Genomic DNA, 14617 nt, shown 5'->3' with positions numbered 1-14617 from the left:
GCAGTGCTTGGCACCAAGATGTCTTCTCACCCAAGGCCTGTTCACACCGCCATCGCCTGCCAGTGCTAGCAGCGCCTCTCCTGCAGCTTCTGCCTATGTGCCCAGCAATGCAGGAGGCTGTGTGTCGCCAGGCCAGCTCGCATTACAGCAGGAGCTGGGTGCTGCCTGCTCTTGCTTTCCTCCTGGCTCCCTGCCGAGGTGTCAGTGGCCATCTCTCACCTCTGGTCATCGGGACTCATGGTGGGGCAGGAGGGATGGCCTCCCCACGCATGCATGGGCAAACCTGGGCAAAGCAATGCTGGGACACCAGAGCCTGCAGCAATTCCCAACTCTCCCGGGGCTGAAGCTCTGAGCTTGGACATTCTAGGAGTTATTTTGGGCATGTGCATGTCCATGGGCCACCATCAGCAGACCTGTCGTCCCCATGCAGGAATGGAAACCCCACCGGTTCAGCAGCGGTAGGAGGGAAGGCTGAGCAGCAGTGCCAGCTCCTCTCTCAGCAGCTGTGATTTAGCAGCGAAGTCTAAGTAGGAAATAACAAAGAAATACTTGCAAAATAAAAATGCTTTTGATGTGAATAGAAATGTTTATAATAATCCAGATTTTTTTCCATGTAGATAAAGCTCAGAAAATGTATTTTGTCAAAGTGACATGCAGCGAGCTCTAGTAGGTGTACGCATTTCAGGATAAAAGGAACAGAAGCTGCTCGCTTGATGAACCTGAAAGGTTTCTTAGAATTACAAAAGGAATAAATGATCTTAATCATATTAACTCCTGGGTGGTCGCCTGAATCTTAGTAATGAATGCTGCTCACATCCCAAACAGTGGTTTTAAGCCCACACAATAGACAACTTCAGAAGATCTCATGATCTCTTTTTCAGCGCCATAAGTTACCGCTAACACCTGAAAGGCACTTTGGGTTTAATTTCCAATATGAGCATGCCTAGTTCGATAAACCTCGGTGCAGGAAGATAACCGCTGCTCTTGCCGGTGAGGGAGCGCCCTATGGCACCGGCACATCCCAGCAGCCTCCCCGTGCCTGCGCCATGGCCTCGGCATGCAGAGCATCCTTCTCACTGGCGTCTCGGAGAAGGTCCGTGGCTGACAGCTGGTGAGAGGCGAGGAGGGGCTGCGGGAGCTGAGCTGCTCGCCTCTGCCGTGCAAACGTCTGGCCTCCCATGGGTACCGGTTGCAACAGCACTACTTAAAGCAGTTCTTGCCCAGAGCCACATCAGCTTAGCGTGGCATCTTCCAAGCAGCTGCAATCAGGACATCAACTGTTGAAGCTGCTATATGGTCATGTTTATAAAGAATGAAAAGCAATGTCTAGATTGTACCTTTCCCTCCAGCACCGTGTTTTCAAAGGCAGTTTCTCAGAGTGTCTTTTGATCTCAGGTGAGTGGGGCCACTGAATTTTGCTGTGCTTCCATTGGTTCAGCAGTTGTTGACAGTCTTCTTGATTCAGGAAATCAAAATTCTTTGCCAAAGGACTTATTCAAATGCAACATAAATTAGGCTTTTTTAATCTTACTGCACATGTACTTCAGGAATTTTGGAATATTAAGAACCCCCAGAGACTCCTTTCTTCTCTCCAGTTACCATGGTTCATCTTGACAAGCAGCGATACCCCCACTTGCAGGCAGCTGCTGGCAATGCCACAAGCTTTGGGGAGCGATTAGGGCAAGCGGGAGAATCCCGTGCTGTTTGTGGAAGAGGCTCCACAGCGGGGTTGTGGTGGGTGAAGTGTTTTTAGAAAAAACATCACGGGGCAATGGAAACCAAATTAACAGCTCTCCCTTTCCCATCCCCTCTCGTAGGAGACAGCAAATGCTAGAAACTGTAAAATTCAGTTTATTCACTCAGGATCCTGACCATGTGTGATGGAAAGATTCTCAAATAAGAATGCACTGAGAAATGCTGTGCCCAACATTTACAATGTAAATTTGGTCTGATACAACATATTGTTAGTATCTCCCTACAAACATGGCCTGGCTTCTATCTCCAGCTCATCATGGTTACAGCAGCATGCAACTAAACCCATAACCCAAAATGTTAAGAGATCTCATCAGCACGCTGTTTACTGTTGAGTAACAAGGCAACATGAGGATGAGATCAACTCACTGATGAACACCATTACATGTATTGTCTACAAACAGCAAGTTCACCTTCCTCTCTCCTTAGGGGAAAGAAAGATGAAGCAATGTGATTTTTTTAGCGCCTAACCTAGTTTCTTTTCAGGTACAGAAAAAATTGTAAACATTTTTAGGCTCAATAACTATTTATATCTTATATCAAGAGAGTATGCAGGGCAGGATTCAGCACTGCATGACCTCTGTTTCACGGAGTGGCTCAAGGATGAATCAGCCCGGTTCAGGCCATAGATGCTCACAAAACCCACACCTTTGCCCCACGGGAGGGAAAAGCTGTGCGCTGCACGTGACTCTTGCAAGTTTGCAGGCTCAAGCTCTACGTGCAGGCTGTGGTTTCCTAATGGGCTGTGATCAGAAAGGGTAATCCCACACTCTTCTGGTGTTGACACTGGTGTCTTTGTGCCCTTAAGATCAGGGACCCCATCCAGTAGAAAATAAAGATTAATTAAAAAGATTTACAGCTGCATGAGTTTTCTGATTGTGAAACCACAAGAAAAGACATGTAGGAGAGCCCAGTCCTCCTGGGAAAGAAACACAGCAGAACTGTAAATCTTTCCCTCCACTGTGAACTACAACATTTGCTGTGATGCTTTTGCTTTTTAATTGCAACACATGCTTTCTGCCTTGTTGAGCTTCCAATCCAGTTTTTTCTGAAAGGCAACAGCAAGGTCCCACCTGATTTCAGAAACAGCTAATTCCCCACCAAGCATGGGGTGCACCACAGCAGCAAGGACCGGAGGCCCACTCTGACAGGTGGCTGCGTGTGGGGACTACCGCTCCTTTCCTTCACTTTGCAGTGAAGATGAGGTCAGCGTCCTGACATGCACCACTCTGTGCAGATAGCATCAATGTGCTGCAGACAACTTTGAATTAACGATAAGAAAAACTTGCCCAGGTCCCAGCTGCAGGTTTCCTGAATGCTTTTTCTGCTTGAATACTTACTCTCAGCAGCTTTGCGCGTCATTTCGCTTTAGTGCTCTGCTTCGTGTGTATGACAGGTTGAAGCATCGAGGGTTTATTATCTGCACAGCTCCTCTGCTTATTCAGAGATTATGATTTTAGCAAGAAATAGCTTCTTGAGGCCCCGGGGTGCCTGCAGGCAGAGGGATCACTGCAGGCAGGGCCTATGGAGTGGTACCATCCCCGCTGAGGGGTGGCTGATCGGCTCCACTGCCCTCCTGCCCCGGCCACGTAAGCGCAGAAGTGAGAGAAACCTGTGGGGGTTTGCAGGAGCTGCCTGCTGCCTTCCCTGCTGCTCGGCAGTGAGGGAACGGGCTATGAAAACAAGAAGGTTAGGAATCTCCCCGCTCTTCACATCGTCATCTCCAGCCACGCAGAGTGTGCCCGTTCTGGGGGCTGCTTGTGCACATCGGCTTGGGAGCGCTGTCAGAGCTGCCTGCTCCTGGGGACACGGACTTTTAAACATATCCAGCCTGGCATTGACGTGGGGGGGAAGGGCAGAGGACAAGGCTGCCCACACAAGGCAGGTGGAGGGGGCACTCCCCCTCTGTCTCCTCCATCTACAGCATCAAGTTGAAGGGTTAGATGCTTTACAGTTCAGCACGTTGCCCTCTTTTATGGCTCGATGCCAAGGAATACTGTCCAGGGGTCTTCGTGTTCAAAACTGCTCCATTAGGCTGGATGCGGTGTTGAATTTGGGGAGCCCGACATCTTTCTCCTACTACGTGACACCAGATGCTTGCTGTCATGAGATGGATAATGATGCCGTTCTATGAGCTAGGCAAAAAGAAAGATTACAGGTATCTCTGGACAGAAAACACACACGTTGCCACTCTGCTAAGAGAGCTCATGTTCATTATTTACTATAGAAAATGGAGTTTCAGTGTGGATTGCCAACAGCACTTACTTGTGGGTGCCAAGGCTTTAGTACTTGGGTCTCTGGACAATTCTCCGCTGAGGTTACATAGCAGATGGAGCTGCTGGGCAGTCACGGACAGAGACATGAACTCTAGCATTGCATCCAGCCGCTGGAGGAATTCTGTGGATGCACTGAACAACAGCTGAGAGTGTAAGCCCCCCAGGGCATGTGCTTTGTGTGCCTCTATAGAGCCCAGCACAGCATTTGCTGCCATTACCAACAGCATAAACATCTCCCAAGAGATTTCCCTCTTCTCTCAGATAATTTTGCATCTTCTGGCAATTCTGAGAAGAAACAAACCCTTCTCTTGGTGCTCCTTCCTCAGCTACAGAATCGCCAGACTTCTACACAGCATCCTCAGGCTCTCCGTCAGAGATGCAACTAAAGGTGGGTGTCAGATACTTTCAGCAGTAGCCCTTAAGTAACTACAAAAATACCTGTTTTTCCATCAACAACATAAACGTTTCCATTTTTTGAAAGGTAGATTTTATGTCTTGCTATAATATGCCACTGAAATTGCATTAGAGTATCTGATAGCTTCTCAATCTGTTGTGTTTTTTTTTAAATTGAGTTTTATCTTCAGCTGCATATGGTCTTAGCATAAGGAGTTTAAGTCTATGACACAACTGGAAACCTCAGCACATGCTACATTAAAGAAAAAACTGTAGAGAGAATCTAATATCACAAAAAATAGTATTACAGTACATTCTGTAGGGCTAACAACTAAAAGAAAATGTATCATCAGAGTGTAACAGACATTTCTTGAATCAAGAATCAAGAATCAGATGAGTCGTCTGGCTCATCCCTCTTGGACATCTTACTTCCTTGTGAAAGATACTTAATTGATTCCTTAATTTGTCCCAGGAACCTTGTTAGAGAGAGTGTGATGTAGCTTTTGCTCAGTATGCGGCATGAAGCCTGCTCCAAATTCAGCTTACATTTGCTCAAAAATATCTGTGATTTTCTATAAGATTTAAATTACTTCTTGAAGTTCTTGTTTGAATAATAAATGCTTTAATTGAACATGTCAATTAAAAGATACAAAAACCTCAAACCTGCAGACTGAAGTCCATTCTTTAGCCAGGGAATAGAGGCAGGAGCAAGGCAGGCAGCCACCCTGATTTCTCTGCCAATGTCTCAGCTGTGACCTTTGGGGACAGAGTTCAGGCTTCCTCATTATCCTTCCAAGAAAATGTGATTTCCTATTACCCTACCACAAAATATAGAGAGCACCAATGACAGATGGTGTGATTGCAGCAGAGGAGAAAGAGCTGGCCTGTTTGGTCGGCCTTTGATGGATGAATGCTGTCATCACCAGTCTGCACCGGATGCCCACAGCGAATCCATGCAGCTCCTTGGAGGTTTATCACTCGCATTGCCTTCTCAAGTGGAGGAGGAGCTGACAGGCAGGTGAAGGAGGTTGGTCACATCATCTTCCCAGGTTCAAATGAACTGAATTTCTGGGGAATCATTTTGGAATATTGCATCAGAGATGATGGCCATAAACACAGGCTCTCCATTGGCTCTCCATTTCACTCGTTGACTTGTCATTTGTACTATCAGCCTCAGGCTTTTCACGTTCCAAAGCTTTAAGGACCATAATGTGTTAACTGACTAATCTGCAAAAATGACTTGGGCATCCATCGTATCGGCCTGCGGGGAGATCTTCGTGGCTTCGTCCCTGAAACTGTTTGTTCAGAGTTTCAGAAAAGCGAATCGCAGATGAGGATGCAGCCCTCAGAGCACTGCCATGTTCAGCAAGAGTTGCTAAACATGCATATTGCCCGGTCAAGATGCTCACAGAGACAGGGAAGCAGCACAGCTTGACAATCAGGTGTGGCACAGGACAGATATTGAGCTCTTGAACTTCTTTGGGGAAGAAGATCATTCCTCTTCATTTTGCAACTAAATACCAGATATACAGTATTACCAGAAGAAAGTGAACAGACAATTCAATAATTGGCTATATTGTTTCATCCGTTTGATAGGGGAAAAAGAAAAAAAGAAAAATCTTGGAATTCAGCAACAGAAAAATGCAGTATTTTTTTTTTAGTCTGACTAAAGTTTCTTCTTAAAAAAACTTCTTGGCTGAAACCAGCACAGCAACTTCTTTTTCTCTTCCTTTTGTTATCAATCCCAATGAATTAGTAGGATAAAGCAGCAGGTGACTCATGAATCACTGTGGCTCTTCAGATGTATGAGGCACAACCTGGCGAGACTACAAACTCATTACAAATTTAATCGCGGTGATCATTAAAAGCCACCCTCCCTCTCCACACACACATTTTCTGCCACCACCATGCACCTCTGCATCAGTTTTAGCCTTTCACTTGACTTTCAGGTAGTATCCCTAATTAAGCCCGCTTTATCTGGAAGGTATCTTGGATCCATCCTTTACCTTTCCATGGGTTTGCAACATGAGGTACTACCAAAATGTTGCCAAGGGACTTCTTTGGAGATTCCCTCCCCCCCCCCCCCCCCCCCCCCCCCCCCCATTATTACTATGTTTATCCCACCATAAAAAGTCTCCACTGCATGCCATCAGACCTATTTCCTTTCCCTCCTTGAAAAACCCATCAGTCCTTTCACTTTCTGCTTGCTAATTCCACACCTCTCTCCCAATCTGCTTCCCAGGGCTTCCTTAGGCAGTCTGTCTGTCCTGGCAGTTGCTCCTGACAGCAGGAGAAGCGGAAGGCAGAGAATTGCCTCTGCTCTGCAGCTGGGTGGGTGGCAGGAGGGTAGCTTCGGCATGATGTCCTTGGCTTGTACACGCTGCAATTCGGAACATCAAGGCTGAGTTTGATTTTACTTTGTAAGCATATTCAAAACCTTGGGCCCTGTATATGCTGCAGATTCAAGAGCAGGGAAGAATCATTTCTGGTGCGTATTATATCACTGTAACGGGCATTGAAGCAAAAACTCCCTTTGCTGACCGACCTCTCAGGGTAATAATTTTAAGCTCCTGCAGTAATACAAAAGGAGAGACTGTTGAGTCTGTGCTGACATGCCCCAGTGCTCATCAGGCACTGGCAGGTTTTTAGTTAAGAAAAATCAAAATCAATTACACACTTCCTTTAAAACCCTTATCTGTGCAGCATTCAGTATCTTCACTCTGATGATGATGTCATTTTACAGGTTCCCTTATAACCTTAATTGTGACCTGAATTTCTACTGGGAATAGCAGTAAAACCAAAAACAAATTTTAGTCAAAAGCTCATCACAGTTTTGTAAGTAACATAGGCCTGACATATGCTTAACATACAAATTTTTAATTTAGAAAAAAGGCGGGGGAGGGGGAGAGAAATATATGTATATGTCTAACAAGTCTAACTCTGCTTCTCTCTGCAGGTCACATTTAATGAACCCGATCCCATTTTGCAAAAGTCCAGACCATTTTTCTAGGTCACATTCCATCTAAAGATTCCCATTTATCAAGTCCACATGTGAATAGTTTGTGAAACACCTTCTCAGCCCTACAAAATGGCAGGGTCCCACTCAACGTGCTACTCTAATCGTCCTCACTGCAACGTTCAGAGGGCTGGCTCGGAAATTGGGTCATGCCATCTCCTATGTGCTTTGAGGTTAGATTCTTGCTGCCTCACTTCCCTATCTCTCTCAGCATGCCGTCTTACTTTTTTTTTGTTGTAATCTTGTTATTAGCTTTTTCTTTGCTCACCTCACCCAAGTATCTGTTTGCATTCTTTGTAAAATAATTATTTATCTTCCACAATACATAACACCACAGACTCATCTTCCCTAATGTTTAAAAGTAAGCTATTTCTACAGCCCCAGCTGTGCAACCTTCTGTTTTGTTGGTTGGCACACAGTGGATTTCAAGCCTGACAAAGTAGACGGGGGAAAGATGGATAGTACATAAAATTTGCTATGCAAAAGTTAGACTTCTTTAATACTACTGACGGGCAGCAGTAAGCAAACCCCATCCTTATGTCTTGGCAGGTCAGGCCTAAAGTTCGAGCTATGCTAGAATTGCAGACTGACCATCAGCCTGCTTCATCTTGGAGGAAATCACTCACTGCCGATGTTTGCTGCTTTAGCTAACAGATTTACACTTGTTTTTCTGCTGTTGTTAAGAGGTAAGCACTTTGCTTCAGTAACTGAGTGATTTTTCGCTCTAGTATAAGAACTTGTCAGGCTTTCATGGCCATGGACACATGGCAGGATGAGAACATAGGAGGGGAATGGTCTGGATTCACACTGAAATGCCTTACATCATCTCAGCTATAAGCATTAAGGAATTAACCTTCTCTTCTTTGACTAGAATCATGAAACCGAGTACAGAAATGCTGTCAGGTCTCAAAAGACACACACAGATGTTTATTTAGTGTTTTCTCTACAAAGCCTACAACCCACAACCTCTGGTCATCCCAGGACACACTAAGCAACCAACTGAGCCAACGGTACATCCTTCTCTCCAGTCAGAAAAATTCTCATTCATGAAATGCCACTTGCTGGCAATCCAGAGACAAACTCACTGACCTAGAAGGGTTCTCCAGCTCCTTTTGGCAGTAGGAGTTGGAATTAGATATGCTGATGCTAAATGGCTTAGCATTAACAGCAAAACAGCTTAACTACTCTGTCCCAGAAGGTTAAACTATAATGAGCCTCTTAAAAGATACCCATTGCAATGGACAAGCACTAGGCTTTGCAGCACAGGGTTGGGCATCAGTCTTCCACTCAGTAAGTGGCCATGCAGCAGCAGAGTCAATCCAGACCAGAACATTTCTAAGTATTCCTTTTGAAATGTAAAGAAAGGAAGGAAGAAATTCTTCACTATGAGGGTGGTGAGGCACTGGTGCAGGTTGCCCAGAGAAGCTGTGGATGCCCCATCCCTGGAAGTGTTCAAGGCCAGGTTGGATGGGGCTTTGGGCAACCTGGTCTAGTGGAGGGTGTCCCTGCCCATGGCAGGGGAGTTGGAACTAGATGATTTTTGAGGTTCCTTCCAACCCAAACCATTCTATGATTCTATGAAAATTATCAAATTTAGATGTAAAAAAATCACCCAATGGAATTAAATTTGACATTCATCTATGAACGAGAATATTTTACAGTGATAAAGATTTATACTTAAATAATTCTTTCCTTTTAAAGGATCTTTAAAAATTCAGCAGCATGGGACTTGGCTTTGCAAATTCACACATGCTGACAGGCTGCTACATCTGCCCTACCAGTCACCTGGGGTCCATGCATGCTTGCCAGTCTGCCTGGGATGGTCTGCTGTGATGGCAGCTCAGGTGTATGATTCTGAGAATTTATGTAGACAGCACTCTAATCTACAGCAGTAGTGGCACTGTAAAGGAAAGCTTCCAATATGCAGATACCACTTTACTCACCACAAACTTGTAGACTCCTGATGAAACGCTCCAGCTTTAAAGCGCTACAGCACAGCTTATACAAAGGACTGGGATTAAAAGCAAGGAGAAGAAAGAACTTGGAGCGAGCAGGGGCAGCAAGAGAATAATTCCTCCCACCAAACCCAATGTTTCTTGCCAGGTAAGAAATGGCTGGTCAACAGAAATCATTTGCTAAGTTGCTTCAGGGAAGCACATCTCTAGTAGGAAAGAAAACATACAAAACGCTCACCCTAAGGTGGGGAGGGGGAAAAAAAAAAAAAAAAGGAAGCCTACAGTTAAAAATACTTGTTGTCTTCAAGTCTTCCAAGCTCTTTTAAAGACAAGCCCCAGACATGTAATCCAGAACATGACGTATTTGAAGTTCTGTCCCTGAAACCTTTTCTTTTTGCCTTCTTCCTCCCAGTCAGGAATCACATAAAATAACAGGCCTGCATGAATTACAGCATTCCAGATCTGCGTCTAGTAGTTGAGCTTGGGGGGCCTGCACGTTTCAGCTTCCTTCAAGGCTTTCAGTCACTACCATCTGGTAGTGTCTGGAGATTTTGCCAGTAGGGTTAAGCATCCATCTAAGCAGCTGCATTAGAAAAAGTTTCCTTTAAAAAAAAAAATTTTCTGCAGAACAACTCTACCAGAAAGTTCTCCAAACGTGTCTAAAACTGCCCTGCTCACTGCAGGAACCTCATATGTTCCAAAAATGTGTATTCCTGAGAGGCCAAGCAAAACTGCCCAGCTTGCACAGTGAACCACTGAAGCCCTTAGAAACTCCTACTTCCAAGCCATAAGAGTTGCTGCATTTTGCTTAAGAACAGAATCTGAAATTGCTTTTTTAGAACTAGAGAAAAAATGGCAATTTAGGACATAGCATGATTGACTTGGCTCTACCCCATAAGTATTTCACTGTTAGCCCAGTGGAAAACCAGCGGATACATCCCTCATCTATATGGTGGAGATAAGGGATGCGTAGCTACAGCCCAGTCCCACGGTCCAAGCATCCTCCTGCACCAGCCAGTGCAGATGACTGATACCCCTAATGTTCCCTCTCTTGCCTCCAAAGCAAATCTACACCTCTAAAATAGCTCATTCTGCTTCAAGCAGGCATTTAAAGACTGCTGTGCTTTGCATCTTCTAAAGCTCCATGTCAACCTTGCTGAGGAGAGGGTAGAAGGTAATTTGACCCACAACTCAAACGACTAACGATAGCGCAAAGTGCTGACTCCAGTCACCAACCCGAGGGGGATCTCTTACCCTGAGACCAAACCAGGAGAGCAGCCTCAGCTTTTCTGCTTTCAGCTGGAAACTTGGATTACATGAGGTAAGAAGTCTTTGGGGCACTCTCCTGTCACTTGTCTGTCAAAAGCAGAGCTTGGGGACAGCGGGACACAATGTAAAGAACATAGAAGTGAGCTTCATTTTCTGGATTTGCATTGAAGTTGTCTTTTGTCATGAATATTTCTGATTTTTTTTTAAAAACAAGTAATTGTTATGGCAATTAGCACTTGCCAAGTTTAAAATGAATTTGTTATTTCAGACTAGGCTACAAGAGAATAGAAAAAAAAAAGAGAAGAATCCTTAAGGCAAATGATTTTGTTAAAAGAGAAGAATAAATGAATCAAGCAACCTTTGCTGTATAATTCATAACCTCAAGAGTAAAAAGCATGCTTTGGTCTGACTCATCACAACTAGCAGCCCCTAGTATTCCAGCTAACAGGTAATACTAATTTTTCTGAGGGTGGGGTAGGCAAAAAAATTATTTTCAGTTATACCCACAAGATTAATGCAAGACCTTTGAATACAGCTCAAAGGCTACAGCAATTGTTTAGAATATTTCTCACTTTTAACAGACTCCTTACAGGAGTGTTGAGGCACCTTAAGGCCACATCAGTAGTGGGCAATTTCCCCCTTTGAAAGGGTACTTTGAGTAACCATTGGTTTAACCAGCCAGCAGCTAAAACAACCACACAGCCCTTTGCTCATCGCCCCCCCCCCCCCCGCCCAGAGGGATGGAGGAGAAAAACAAAAAGGTAAAATTCTTGGATTGAGATAAAACCAGTTTAACAGGACAGAAAAGGAAGAGAATAATAATCATAATAAAAGAATATACAAAATGAGTGATGCACAGCACAACTGCTCACCATCTGCTGACTGATGCTCAGCTAGTTTCTGAGCCGAACTGCCTCCAAGCCCACCCCCCAGTTATATAGGGAGCATGACATCATATGGTATGGAATATCCCTTTGGTCAGTTTGGGTCAGCTGTCCTGGCTGTGTCCCCTCCCAGCTTCTTGCGCACCCCAGCCTTCTCGATGGCAGGCCAGCGTGAGAAGCTGAAAAGTCCTTGACTGCTTGGCAACAACTGAAAACATCAGTATGTTATCAACATTATTCTCATCCTAAATCCAAACCACAGCACTACAGCAGCTGCTAGGAAGAAAATTAACTCTATCCCTGCCGAAACCAGGACACCATTTTCAGAAAGGCTGAGATTCCCTAACTTCCAACAACCCGTAACTACACCGAAGTAAATAAAGCTACTTACCGTAAAAAAAATCCCAAGAGAGAGTTGGGAATAGAGACTAAATCTTGACTTCCAACACATTTTCTTATCCATAGAGCTGTCCTTCCTTCTCTCCTCCATTCAGAATCTGGAGATATCAGCCTGGCAGGATCTTGCTGAGACGTGAATTACTGGAAATAAGGAAGCACACCCCGTCACACACTACCAGCTGCACGGATGGCTTACCAACAGAAGGTGTAGCTACTTCAGTGACCTGCCTTCCAAAAGGATACAAAGCAAAAGTCAAGATGAGTAGAAGGCAGGTGCTAACTGGACTGTCGGAGTCTGCTTCTGCAGCGCCTTGGACTTGCATCGTTCAAGTCTTCCCCTGAAGGAACACAAGGCTGCAGGTGGGTGCTGTGGGCTGCCCTCAGCCCAACAGCTGGCTCAGTTTAAACACCTTCCACCTTTCAGTGTTTTGCCTGTTCAACCTGTGCTGCGCAGTCCCTGGTTTGTAAGCACTACACGGTTCCCATAGAAATAGCGTTCTGCATGGCAAACGCGTGCAGTGCTACTACTGCACTAACAGCTCCAAGGATTCAAGGCCCCTCTGAGCCTTTTCTGCTCAATGAAGCAGATTACGTTGCAGAACAGGGTACGTGCTGCGTGCAAAGCAACGCAGCCACATTTTAGGAGGGTCTTCAATGTCAGAACAAAGACTAAAAGTACATGAAAATATGCCTGTAATAACAGGAGGCTGATCATTCAATACAGGACTTTTTTCATGATCAAATACTGTAGATCACTCTAGTGGAGGAATGGAGGAAATGAAGACTCATGGGTGAACCTTCTGGGACACTTAAAAGATCAGCTTAGGTACTGAAATAAGGCTTTTTTTTTTTTTAAAAAACCAACCCAAAAACCAGATACGCAACCAAAACCAACCCAAAACCTCCACACCAAAAAACCCCAATGACTTCCTATGTAAGGTACCTTCATATTTTGTGTTTAAAGACACAAGAATATAGTATTTCTTCTGCTATATTCTGCTGGTCCTTATTTGATTATGAGCTTTTTAATTTTCAGTAATGCCTTGACTTCTCCAAGTACATGGAGTAACTTTATAGAACCCTATGAACTCAAAACTTTCTTAAACAGTTGGATAAAGGTTTTTAAAAAAATAACAAAAAAACCAAAACCCAAAGAGGCACTTCCAGGTCACAGTACTTCATATAGCTTAAATTTAAACCTTTAGAGTAAAGCAGTTTACCATGCAACTTGAAAGCCAAATGCTTTCAGTAAGGGAAGCAGGGAACATCTTCATTAAAGCCTTTCCAAGAGACAGAATGCACATTTATTGTACATGACACATTTATTGTACACTCTTTCCTTTCTAAAAGTGGATCTGATATCCCCAAAGGAATTTTTTAGTCATGGTCTGCCAACTTGCCTTGCTTCCAAGCCTGGAATGTAGCCCTTTGTTTTGTAAATGTATTTGATTACTGCTTTTTCCTTTTGACAAGCCTTTCATGTATTGAAGAAGTCATCGTTTTTTTCAGTGGTAATTGAGGGATAGACTAAATTCTCCCTTAGCCTCATTAACCTTTGCTGTCCATGTTCTTTCTGTTCTTAATCAGATTCTAATTTTTATTACTTATAATAACAGATTACTAACTTTCAATTCCAGGAATGGTGACTAGTATGCCTAACTACTTTAAGGTTTAAGATTATCATACCCACCTTTTCTACCACTCTTGATCCTTAAATTCTGGGATGAAGGGCTCAGCTGCTCTAGAAATGGAACATCACATTCCAAATGCAATGACCATATGTATTTTAACTTTTTTTTTTTTAAATACAAAAACCCCACTATACTGAACTTCTGTAACTTGCTGAAGTCCGCTGCACGTGCAAAAGAGTAAAGCAATGGAGTTCACGTTCAGTGACCTGGTTCGGTTCATCTTATTCTTCCAGGTAAAAGATTAAGCTGGTGACACCAAGAAAACATTTGAGTGAAAATTACCTAGAACTAGACAATACTTACACTGTGCAGGTACAGCTCAATCGAGAAGAAGGCCACTCAAGCTCCCCTTATGCTGACTACATAAACACAACAAGAATATTTTAATACAGTTCAAGTGTTTTCCAATAGCCTCAAGTTCCTGACAGAGATGTGACACTGTGTGAAAATCAGTCTCAATTTCCCCGTAATTATTTCAGTTTCAAACCAAGTATCTACAAATGCCACAGTTATTCTGTGAGTACCATCAGCGCAGACCTCACTGGGGATGAGGAAAGGAAGAGCATCGTTACTCTGGGGAGCCTTTCCACAAACTGAGCTGCAGTGTCTGAACCCTCTGAATTCTGTGGAGGCTCCTGCTCGGTTCTCCGTTGAAGAGCTAACAGCAGCAAGCTACGGGTGTCCGTATAACTAGACCTATTCCAACAGTCAGCTCAAAGAACTTCGTATGCCTTTTGCCATAAGTCTGGGGACCAGATGTTTGTTACAGTATCTCCAGAGTACCAGCTGGACAGTCAGAAAGCTATAGGCATCTAAAAATTGTAAATTAATTAATTAGAGCAATCTTAAAACCAGATATGAAGTATTCAGTCTTGACTTTGCCGAAATTAACTAAATGACGAAATGTGTATTAAGATTTTCCGTAATAAAAATACTTCCATATTGAATTTGTGTATAATACTGTCATTACTCTAAAAGGTGT

This window comes from Balearica regulorum, chromosome 2 (genome assembly GCF_011004875.1).
Source record: "Balearica regulorum gibbericeps isolate bBalReg1 chromosome 2, bBalReg1.pri, whole genome shotgun sequence".
NCBI classification, from domain to species: Eukaryota; Metazoa; Chordata; class Aves; order Gruiformes; family Gruidae; genus Balearica; species Balearica regulorum.
Note: the sequence above shows the minus strand (reverse complement) of the source record.